Source organism: Phodopus roborovskii, unplaced genomic scaffold (genome assembly GCF_943737965.1).
Source record: "Phodopus roborovskii unplaced genomic scaffold, PHOROB, whole genome shotgun sequence".
NCBI classification, from domain to species: domain Eukaryota; kingdom Metazoa; phylum Chordata; class Mammalia; order Rodentia; family Cricetidae; genus Phodopus; species Phodopus roborovskii.
This window is the reverse complement of record NW_026125489.1, coordinates 2,663,845-2,676,613: the sequence shown is the minus strand read 5'-3', so window position 1 is coordinate 2,676,613 and position 12,769 is coordinate 2,663,845.

Genomic DNA, 12,769 nt, shown 5'->3' with positions numbered 1-12,769 from the left:
TATAGGGAAAATCTCCTTGATCATTATAGTATAAAAAATTAATTTGAGGTGGGCTGTAGCTCAAAATATAAATTCTCAGACTCTGATGCTTTTAGGGGAAAAGATATGAGAATATCTTTGTAAACTCAAGAACAAAGATGGATGGATCATTTATTATCTATCAACATTGATCCCCATTTCTTTACTTTGGCCCAGTGATTCACTGTTCCTTAGTTTTATGCTTGGCTTGGTGCTTGATGAGTAGATCTGTCTGGTACAGCCCTCTTAAACCACGGTTTTGGGTGTTCATTTTCTGAAAGGGGAAGATGTTCCAGATTTCTTTGATGCTTGCCGTCTTTAGACTACCCTTCTCTACAGATCTATGCTTCATTTCAGTGGAGAAATAAATAAGGGGGGAAGAAGTTCTGGGCTCTTATTTTGCCCAGAATAAGCAACTTTACTGGACTTTGTGTTCTGTGACCCTTCAAGACAATGGATGCTAGTACCCAGTGGGGGCCCACTGGACAACGCTCTGTCACCTCCAAGTTCATTCAGAACATGACCCTCTCCCTTGAAGGAACCAATAGCCGAGAGAAGGGTAAAGAAATGAGAAAGTCTGGAAGAGCTATAGAGTAAATATATCTCAACACTTGATGAGTGTGAACTTCTAGTCGCCATGTGATTCTAGAGGCTGGATCAGTAGGGGGCGCTGTGGACAAGGAATGAAAATGTGGGTACTGGGAGGCAGGTTGTGGTTCAAGGTTGGAGGGAGAATGCAATGCCCTCTGGGAACACTGAGGACATTAGACCGGTGGCCACACGAGACAGAAGGTTAGACAGAGCGATGGGAGTAGTTTTAACAGAAAGCTGAGAGCATTTTGTTGTTGCTGTTGAGCAGCTAGGTCACCTTGTCCCTAAGGAGCCAGTTCATCCTGTCCTTTGCTCAGAGGAAGACCACTGAAAAGAATGACCGGTAGAGGGGTTATGTTGTTCTGGCCCTCATCTCTGAGGCACAATGAGAAGGTACTGCGACTCTCCCTACTTCATTTCCTCTCGAAGACAAGTTTGTGGCTTCCGGGTTAGGAAGCGAACGCTGCTGGAAATTGGACATTTATTTTCTTGAGGTCAAGAGCCGATTCCCAAGACCCCATTTCAAATGAAGGAGGCCTGGATGGACATAGGGGGCAAGGGAAATGAAATTGGGCTCCATGGGGTGGCAGCATTTGGTCCGGGAATATCTTGTCAGGAGAATCAGCAGAAAGGGGTGGATATCTAAACAGGGCCTACAAGGGAAAGGGGAGGACCCAGGTGCACTGTGGGATACCAAACCAGAGTCCATTCAGTGACTCCCACCCTGGCATCACTCCCAGCCCATCTCTTTCGCCACAGCTCATTTTTACGTTGCTCAGACATGCATTCTTTTCCATCCCAGGGAACCCAGGAGATGAGCGTGGCAGTCCCCTAGACAGCCACCAGCACTCTGTTACAGCAGTAGCTGTCTGGACGAACCTCTGATAGTTATACCTTCTTCACTCACTCCTCATTCTAGACTGTTTGCACCCGTGGTGTGCACCTCTGTTGGATCGTGTGGCTTGCCTGGCAAGGTGATCCAGTTACCTGTCTCTGAGGCCACCAGACCTCTCTCAGGCCATGCTACCCTTCTCCATTTTCCCATACAAGCTGTGCTAAACAGTAGCAAGAGATGGCCAATGGGTAGTCTGGGTGTGAGCCATATTCTTCCCTCCCCTCAATGCGTAAGGGCAGCCTTCATGGTCAAGATCCTGTCAACCCGAGGACCCCTTTCCTTTCCTGTTGGACTCTTGATGCAAAGGACTTGGCAGCACATCCTGAGACAGAGACATCCTCTTTCTGGGAAACAGAACTTCCAGACATAGCGCCTAAAACCGCAGTGGGGAGGCACAGGTGAGCGGAGCCTCTGAGAACGACAGCAAGAGAACCATTTTCTCTTTGCTTCATGGACCAATGTATTCCACCCATTAGAATGCAGCGCCCTACAACGGTCATCATTTGGAGATAGAAGCAGCATCCTGGGAGCATTCCCTTCTCATGGGGCATCATATCCAGGGTGATGTCTAAGCAGTCCCTCCAGGGAAACATAGTCTTCTCCTACAGAGCTGTAGCAGCTGTAAATGGGTCCCTCATTTTGAAGTTGTCTGCAGTGTCCTTTAGCAACAGGATGAACAGTCTTGGCAAGACTCCTGGTCATAGTCAGCAAAAGCAAGCCTGTGGGCTGAAGAGGTACTGTGTCCAACATGCCGAGGAGGCATTTGCTCACTTGGTGGAGGAGGAAGGAGTCAGGCTGCGGTGGGAGAGATGATGGGATGGCAGACTTACAGCCAGCAGCAGCAACTGTCTTGAGGAAGCAAAAATCTTGCTGTATTCTGAAGTCACTGCAACTGAAACAGGAAGGCTTTGTGTGTTAAAACTTGGGCAGCTCTGACTCAGCAGTGCAGTAACAATTCTAAGAGACAGGTCCCCGAGGATGCTAAGCAAGGTGTCTGTCCCACCTGCCTTGGAAAGAGAGGGGATCCAGCTTAGCCCTCCTCCCAGCCAGGGAGCCCATTTCTGGTCGTGTGTCTTATTGGTGTTAGTCGCATCCTTAATTTTTTTTTTTTTTTTTTTTTTTTTTTTGCCTTGGAATTTTTTCCTCACAGCTTTGTAAATATGTGTCCCATAAGGTTTATTGCACAAGGCGTAGCCTTGGTGGTAGTGGTCGGGGTAGGGGCGAAGAAAGGGCAGAACCTGAGCTCGTTTATTTCACTTGAAGTTCAGTTTCCAGAGTTTGGAAACTCACACAGAAAGCAATCTGAGGCTATACGGTATGTTGGAAGGTCTGATTTCTTATACAAATATTTTCTGAAAGAACATGGGAAATGGCAAAACTGTCAGCCCAGGGAGTATCTTTGGGTGACAAAGCTCTGTGGTGGTGACTTCCCACTGTCCCTGTCAGCTGAACAAAGCGTTTGCATGCTTCGGGGGCTTCTAACTGAGGAGTTGGCTTTGCTCTCTTACAACAGGAACATATAATAAAGAGTATCTATAGTCAATCACAAACAGCGTAGCATCGCGTGAAGGAAGGTTAGAGGTTTGCAAATTGTATGCCCTTGGAAATGTGAGTCAATAATAACAAAAGTGAGCGTGTTGTACTTGTTGTGCCCGAGTAAGTACACATATGTTCAGCATTTCCTTCTTTTTGGAATGCTAAAGTAAAATGAATTAAAATTCTCTCTCTCTCTCTCTCTCTCTCTCTCTCTCAGTGTGTGTGTGTGTGTGTGTGTGTGTGTGTGTGTGTGTGTGATAAAAGTGTTAAATAGTACAATGGGATCAAAGTACAAATATTTTTAAAAAATCCAACTCTAATTCTTGACTTCTTGTATGGGCTCTTTATTTAATTTTTTGTTTAAGAATTTAATATATGCATATAATGTGTTTGGCCAACCTACCCCACTCACCCCTTCTATTTCTCCCACACTACTCCCTCCCAATTTCATGTTTCTAAACCCACAGAATCCATGTGTGCATGAGTGTAGAGCCACCTAGAACATGTGCAGACTCTCAGGGTGGCAGCCAAGGTTGCTGGCCCCACCCCTTAGCAACCATCAGTTGCCAATAGCTTCTCAGTTAGGGACTTAAGGATCCTCTTCCTTGTTGGGAGTTTTTGTTTGCTTTTTGCTTTGAGACAGGGTCTCACTCCTTAGTCCCGGAAGTCTCTTTGTAGATCAGGCTGTCCTTGAACTCAGAGATCCAGCAGATTCTGCCTCCCGAGTGCTGCGGTTAAAAGCGTGTGGCATCATGGCCAGCCCATGCTGGGACTTTGTGTAGCTCAATCTTGCAAAGGCCTTATGCGTGCTGTCGTAACTGCTGTGAGTTGACGTGTGCATAAGAACACAAATACCTCATGTAACATAAGCTTTTATTTAGAATCTGAAGCACTTTGTATTTTCGTAAATGTTTGGCATTGCTAAGCAAAGTATTTTACCTTCCATAGTGAGTCTTCATTCCATGGGGACATGTAGGATTTTAAAAGCCCGCTGTATAGAGTGCGATTCTACTGTCATGAGCCACCTGGAGATTTGATATTTTGCGTGATGTTTAGCTAATATGCTAACATCAAAGCTCCATGTTGTCATATTCCCCGTGTGGCACTCCATTCCATCTTTTTCAGACAGATATTTTTAGGGGTCTATATCTACCTAAACCGGCTCACTGATTCATTTCCTTTGTATGTGGGAGAGCATGCCCAAGTAGGCAAACAGAATAGAGGTGTGGTTGGCTGCCTCTCTCCTCCAGTCTTCCCTCGGTTCATAAAGTTTCTTCTCACCTTGAAATGGCTCTGGGACCAATCTCCCCTCTCAATTCCATCCCATCCCTTATTCTCCACATCTGCTACTAAAAGATCCAGCTTTCCAAAACTCGTCTGTCCACAAATCTAACCTCCAAAGAAAATGTTTTACCACTGCTGCTCTTTTCAAATGCATTTTGACATCGTTTGCTTGGTGCCACCCTGGGAGAGGGCCAATCGTGACAATCCAAATAAGCCGAGGACATTGTCTCCACAGATGTCAACTTGGCACATTCCAGCTTCTTCTGTTCCTCTAGTGAGGTAGAATCTCAGAAACTCAAGGGCACGCACAATATTTCACGTGTCTTCAAAACACCAGTATTTAATGAACGAGTTGGGGAAGGGAAGATCTGCAGTAGGAGGATCCCTGGGAAGCCAGTCTATGTGCTGTCCCAGATCCGCATGTGAGGATGTTAAACCCCCAAAGCATGGAATGAGTTTCGGTTCCTTGGTGCACTTGGCTCAGTAAATAAGACCAGCAGAGAAGGGGGTGATTACTAGATACCAGCTTCCCTGAGCAGAGCCAGAAATCACTATTAGTGATGAAAGAAGATGCTGTAGTAGGGCAGGGTTTTGGCAAAGGACCTGTCCTTGGAAACAGAGTAGGTGTGCTGCCCCCAGAGAATAGGGACAGCAGGACTGAGTGGGGGCATAGCCACTCTCTAGACTTGTCTTCCACCTCAGCATAAAGCCTGAAAGGGATTTAAGGGGTACTGAGATCTCCAGAATGTGACTGTATTTGGAATTAGGGTCTTTTACAGTGTAATTGGGAGCCACAGTAGACTAGGGTAAGTCCCCACCCAAGGCCATCTTTACAAAGGCTGTACAAATACTCAGAGAGGAAGGCATGCAAGTTGAAGTCACGTGGGAGCAGAGGTAAAGACTGGAGTGAGGGTTAAGGGGCATCAAGAAGAGTCAGCAAACACCAGAGGCTAAGAAGGTGCCAGTGTGGACTTCTCCTTGGAGTCTGAAGAGTGTGGCCCTCACCTCTCCTTCATTTTGAATTGTGGTCTCTTGAATTGTGGAAGAGCAAAGCTGTGATGTTAAAAACCCACTTAACATGTCTATTCTTTCCATAATTTGAAAGCAGTGTTGTTTTTATTATCATTATTATTGTTGTTGTTATTGTGTGTGTGCAGGTGTGTGTGTGTGTATGCGTGTGTGTGTGCATACACATCATATTTACAAATATAACCTGCTCAGTCTGTATACCGTTACATGTATGTATGTCTTCAGGGCTGACCACTTGCTATTGGATAACCATTTGCTGTTCTCTGCCACTGGGGAGGACTATTATTCTCACTCCCAGCATTCCTTGGTTTCCTTTACTTCTTTGTGCAATGTTGAGGTCTTTTGGTGTTTCATGTTCATTTTGACATGTCTGTTCTTGTTTGGCTGATGCTTAGGCAGCCATGTTGGTGAGACTTCATGGGTGAAGTGCCCCTGACATTACTAGGAGACACAGTCTCACTACAAATGCCCGACCCTCTGGCTCTTACTGTCTCCCTGCCCCTATACCACAGTGATCCCTGAGCCTTAGGCGCAGGAATTATTTTGTATACATATCTGCTAGTACCGGGCTTCACAACTCTGAGTTTTGATTGGTTGTGGTTTTTTTGTAACAGGGACTGTCTATTGCAAAGAGAAGTTTCCTGAGTAGTGAGGACTACGCTTATGTGTGGGTATAAGGACATATACGTACAGTGTAATTAATGATTATGCTTGTTTAGTAAAGGGGAGCTTGCAAGTTCTCCTTCAAGATCTATGACTTGATCAGCCCTGGATAGTTGGCTGTGTTTTCAGATATTACTTCCCTCTCGTTGAGTGGACCTTAAGTCTAATTAGAGAGCTTCTACTTGCTGCTAAGGTATGCATGCCACACCCTTAGACCATATACTCTTGACGTGTATGTTCTTTATCATTTAGGTAATGTTGCAATAGACGTATATAATGGTTACCAAGGAGAGTCAGCACACACCAGAAAGCCGAGAAGACCCCCAGCAAAGACCTCTTCTTGAAGCCAAAAGTAAGTACCCAAAACTGAGATTTATAAATCATATAGTAGTTCTGTTATTTATATTTTAAGAAAACTCTACCCTGTTCTTCAGTGCCTATATGCTCTCATAAGGGTTCTACATTCTTTGAACCTTTGCCAAAACATACTTTCTGATTTTTGACAAGGGCATTTGTCCTAGTTCATTTGTTTTTGTGATAAGACAGTCTGCCAAATAAATAAGCAGCTTTAAGAGAGAAAGGGCTTGTTTGGTTTACAAATCCAGGCCACAGCCCATCATTTTGGGGAAGGTGAGGAGGGACTTGAGGCAGCCAGTTATGTCTACATGCAAGAGAAAAGAGAAATGAATGCATGCATGCTTGCTGCTGCTCAGCCCATGCTCTACACTTACAACCAAACTGAGATAATTGCTCACTCTCTGGTGACTCTAGGTGGTGTCGAGTTGACAGCTACAGCCAGACATTGCTTCACTATAGCAGAAGCTAAGTTTTCATCTCTCTGATGACTATTGATGTTGGATACCTTTGTGTTAGCTGTTGCTATGTTGTCTTTGAAGAAAAGTAGTCAAAACATTGATCATTTTCACTGGGTTATTTGGATTTGGCTGCTATTGAGTTACAAGAATTCTTTCCATATTTTAAATTCTGATCTTTTAAAAGACGCAGGGTTTGCAAATATTTTTCTTCATTCCATAGATTGACAGTGTCTGTTGTTTGAAGTCTTTGAGTTTGAAGTAACTTCAGTCTAAAGAGATACAGAGGGAAGCAACCTCAATTATGAATAAAGGCTTTACGTTATATAGGAAAAATGTATGAAGAAAATAGATAACAATATTAATAGTATTTATCCTCGGAAATGGGAATACAGGTAACTCTTGTTTTCCTTCTTGTGGTATTTTTGCATCTTCCAAGTTGCCTAATTAAGAATTCTTTAAAACTTGATAAAGGCATCTAAGATATTTGGAAGTGAATCATTTTATACGTGTTCATGGACAACCTTTCGTATTTGTGGTGCTGTTGTAATGGCTGGAAATAAGAGACTTGCTGTGCTCAAACAATTTACTGTCACACGTCGGGGAATGCACAACATGAAATTGCACAGATAAATAAATTATTGGGGTGTGTGAAAGGAAGGATGTAGGGTGTTCAAGGAGATGCCCTGTGAGGCTGTGATCTCTCTCCCAAGCTCTCAATGTGTGGAGGGAGGCAGAGGTGTGAAGGTGTGAGGAAACAGAAGAGGAAACACAGAGGTCCTGAGGAGAAGGAGCTGGGCCTGTCCATGTCTGAGGGGAAGAGGTCAGTAGGCTGGCGAGATGTGACAGACAAGGAGGAAGGAGACAAAGCAGGTTATCCTTGCAGAGCTCCAAGGGCTCTTACTGTCAAGGAGTGAGATGCAGCAAGAAGACCTCCGAAGGGTCTTGATGAAGGAGCTGCCACGTCAAGATGTTTGTGTTAGCTACTCTGCAGATAGGGCATGTCGTGTTTCTCTGGAGCGCTTTTCCGGCTGAGGGTTTCCCTGCCGTCCTGGTGTATAGCAGGATGTGATGGGAACATTTGTCAGAGCCGGATATGTGTAGTTAGATTTTGAAAACTACATAAATGAGGTGCCAAGTGTAATGCTTGACCTATAGTGTAAGAAGGTACACATTGTATATGTTGAATGCAAAACTACACAGAACTGCCCGCCCCTTCGTGCAAGCATGCATATATAAATAATTGCCTAACATGGCCACTTGGTGCTGTGGAAAACTGTAGGATTCAGAATTCCTCCAGTGCTCACTCTATCACCTGCTCCTCTAAAATGGCCTTGGATGGGTATTTGCGCCTCCATAAACCCGTGCTTGTGTTTTGAGCTCAATGGATCATCGAATTTAAAGTGTGTTTTTGTGATGCCCAGGATGGAACCCAAAGCCTGAGACATGCTAGACATGTTCTGTGTCACTACGCTACATCTCAGTCCCTTAGAAGTGATCGCTAACTGCAATGTCTTTCTTTGTTGAACTGTGGGCTCTTGATAGTTCTCTACAGCATGTCCTATATCTACCCGCCTGTTGTGTGACTTTCAGGATGAGACAGGAACAAACATTTTGTTTACCCTAGTTGGGCACTGATGATAGTCTAAAGGAACTATATACCCAAGTCTAGCTTGGCAACTCTGGTGTGGTTACCTACAGGGGTGTGGTGTACTCAAAGGCACAGCATCACAAAACTGTGAATACTCCCAGCGTGGTCTGTCACTCACAAAAGCTTTTTCTCTGGAGCTCTCTGCATGAGTCCCAAGCAGCAGGCGGCCTGGCTGTGTTGGTGGTAGGAGTTAGCTGTCAGTCACTGTGTATATAACCGGAAAGGGGCTTTGGGAAGTTCATGGGGACTTCTGAAAACTTGTGAGTTGTTTTCCACCTGGCCCTTGTAAGCTTCATTTTACTTTCTGAGTACTGATGAACCCCCTTCAGGATGGATTACTTCAGTAGGAGCACCTCCCACTGTCTCTCAGACACATCACCTCCACCTGTCTCTCAGACTCATCATTTACTGGAACCCCATTACCCTTGCACACAGAACTGCCTTCTTGTAGGACCTGGAACCTTTGTGGACATCTTCCCATGAACTGAACCCTTTATCCATTCAAGGGATGTTTATTACATAAGTTCCAGAGGCTCGGTTGGCCAAGGCACTGCTTTGCATTGTCTGAAATTATCGCAAGTAACTGAAGGTCCTCCTTGTATCCTTATCATTCCACACAATGAGTTGTTGTTTATTTGGGGGACTCAATTAGAAACAATCTAGCAACCCAGAAAGAGACATCTAGCTTGGAGAGAAGTGCTTAGGGGCAAGTTAGGGAGCATGAAGTTGGAATAAAGTTTGAAGCCGCCACCGCCGCTACCTTTTTGCTACTCGCTCTCAAGTTACCCAAATCATCTGAGTGGGTGAGCATTTAATGTTGCCCCATCATATATGTGATTTGAACTATCTGCTTTTAATCTTCGCCCAACTTTTATGACCTTAATAAAATTTTAATTAAAAGTAAGTGAACTGAATACGCCAACAGAATGTTTTCCGTACAGACTATCAGGCTAGCCAAACTTAGCTGGAATTGCAAACAGGACTAACGCAGCCTTCTGCTTCCAGACACTCGGAAACTGTGGCAGCTGCTCTTGACTCTCGGGCAGACAGATCAGACCTCCTTCTGGTTCAGTGCTTCTTCCTTGCATAGAGCCTTTCCCTGGAAGTCAGTCTGTGGGGTTGACCGCTCCCCGGCCTTTGCCTCTGTCCTACACAGCTCCACGAGGCCATAGATGCAGAGGACTCAGGCTTTTCTCTGATAACCATGAACTATTCAAATCATATGATCCTATTTGACTGAGTTAGTGGCAATGATGGTGTATGCCTTTTAGGGGAGTTTAAAATACTGTGGTTTCGAGAACTTGTCTAATGAAATGTCGGGTGGTATTAAGAGGCAAAGTTAAAATCTGAGCACTATGAATAGAAGTATTTCTAAAAATTTGACCAGACTGTAAGAGACACTGTGTCCAGCCTATTCAAGCCACAGTCACCCTGCCCAGGTGCCCAGGCCAGCATGCTCAGCAGGCACTTCCTCCCTGAGCCAAGCCTGCCTCTACACCCAGAGGCTGCTGACAGAGAGACACCTGACCCAGAGACACCAATGAGGACAGGACATGCAGCAGAGGCAGCGCCTGAGCCAGTGGGACCTTGGGAGGGGGGATAAAGGCAGGGCTAACGTCCTTAACAAACCAGTCTGCAGCACGCTCTGCTCCTCACTGACTCCCAGCGCCTCAGTCACTGGTGATGCGTCTTCTCACCCCGTCCCCCAAGGGGTGTCGGAGCAGGGTCACCCACAATAACCAGACAGTCTAAATTTCCCAGAGGGGAATTATGGTTTCAAATATGTCGTGCCTATGTCCACAGAACATCCAGAGATTGTTCAAAGTCCTATAAGTCATAGTTTTTTAAGTTTAAACTACTCTATTATGAATGGGAGGTGTAACTCGGTTGGTAGAGACCTTTCCTAGCATGAGTTCAGTGTGAGTTTCCTAGCCCTCAGTTCAATCCTAGCATCATGTAAACCAGGCACAAAGGTGCACACACCTACAATCCTAGTCCTAGAGATAGATCTAAAGGCAGGGTATCAGATGTTCATTCTTAGCTATGTAGTGAGTTCAAGGCCAGCCCGGACTACACAAGACATAGTTCTAAACAAAAAGCATACAAACAAACTTACAATAAAATTGCCCAGTTATATATATTTTGAAGAAACATGAAGTTGCTGGATCTCATTTGCACCAGGCTTGGGGTTTGGCTTATCTGTTATTTCTCCAGATTTGTATTTTATTGAAAATGGTCAAGCATTAAGAAACAAATACCGCCAAACCAAGGTCAAACCAAAGCTGCATTTATTACATGCCCGGTGACAGAAATCCTGATGTTCAGCCTTGAAGCCAGTGGGCCCTCACACACTAACTAGAGGGAATGAAACAAAGACATATACAAGAATCTGGGCTTAGGGCTTTGTGTGCCTCACCTGGCAGAAACCCTCCCGATTGAAGACTGGTCACTTAACGGCATCACGGGGCTGATGCATTAAGGTTGGTTATGTAATATTCCAGTCTCCGGGCATGCTTCTCTTCTATTTGAAGTTCCGTGTGGTCAGGTCTCTCTACGTGTTTATGTCTTCCTTCATCCCCACTTCCCTAAGCATTTATCAAATCTGTGCTGTGCATCCAGCCTGGTTGAATGTTGCAGATAACAGATAAAACTCAGACGTCACAGGAGATTAAATTCCTTTTATTCTTTAACTCTTGAGGAATCTGTGTCTTTTCAGTGATGACCAACTAAAGCCTATATAGCACCATCTATTCAAAACTGCATTGACCTGTGCCATGAACTTACTGGAACCCTAGGTTATTCAACCAGACCACATCAAGTTAAACAGCTCCTTTCCCAGAACAATAAGCTATTAAACAGAGTTTTATTTAAGGACGGTTTGCTTTCCAGAGCTGCCTTCAAAACCCTTTCCCTGCTGTCTCTTGATTCTAAACTACCGAATGACACACCGAGCCGGTTGTAAACAGCCTTCCACATTGAAAGATTCATTTTAACCCAGATCTTTGTCTTTCTCCTGCACTCTCTTTGAGGTGCTCCAGAGACTCTCGCCAAGGTGGTCACGCCCCTTATAGCAGCGAGCAGTCCACATGGCCACATGCCTTACTTCCTTCATGTCTTGGGGGATCAGCATCGATGGAGATTATGTCCTACAGGGCGCTCTGGCCTTCATTTAAGCTCCTGATCGCCCTCAACTTTCCTTGCTCCTACTCCACATTGATCAAGATGCTAACCTTTCTCACCTCTTGACTTCTTGACTCCAAAATCCCAGCAGCTGCAGATATGAAGTCCAGTCTCACAAAGCATTGGCATTCCAACCACAATTTAAAACGTTGGAGTACAAAGGCTGTAGAGATTTGTGCAATAACACAGTTTTAATTTCCCCGCCAGTAAAAGACAAGACGGATGCCCATCTCTTACTCGGGATGAATAAGGCATCATTAGAGCCATGGATCATTTATATTCACACTAAACTTTTACTACAAGTGGCCCTTTTAATGTTTGCTTTCCTTTTGAGTAAGCAAAGCCATCAAGGGCCTGGGCCAGTTGACAACCTAGCCCTGGCTGCGGTGAGTAAAGGACTGTCATGGGAAGCCAAGGAGGCTAGTGGAAATTAATTACTGACGATTAGCAATTAAACAGCACCTCCCCTGGCAAAACAACAAAGAACAAAGCATGACCCTTTCTTATACACACACACACACACACACACACACACACACGTATTTTGAGAGTACTTGATCTCTGCGATCATTTCGAAGACCAGGTTTTCAGTTTGCTCTGAGCCTCACCCCACATGCAGGGTTAGAAAAATGAAACTCCCAACCATCATGCCCAGAGCTGGTCTCTCTGTTGTTCTTCTGTGAGTTGGCTTGGAGTGGGGGAGATGCACAACACTCTTAGGTCTTCTACTGGACAGCAGGGTGTGTGTTCTGGCTTTTACCATAGAGCTGCATGGAAACGAACGAAGAGGGCTTGCAAGTCTGGCCTAGTTTTTTCATAATTTATTTATTCTTTAAATTTCATTTTCCATTCCAACCACAGTTCTCCCATCCCTCCTCTCAACCCCCAGCCTCCTCCCCAGCCCACCCACAGTGCACTCCTCCTCATGGGTAAGGACTCCCCTGAGGAGTCAACAAAGTCTGGCACAATAGATCAGGGCATGACCAAGCCCCTCTCCCATGCATTTAAGCATCCCACCTTAGGGAGTGGCTCCAACAAGGTAGCTCACATACCAGGGCAATTCTGGTCCTGTTTCCCTTTTTGAGTTCGCTGTAGCAAGAAGAAAGGACA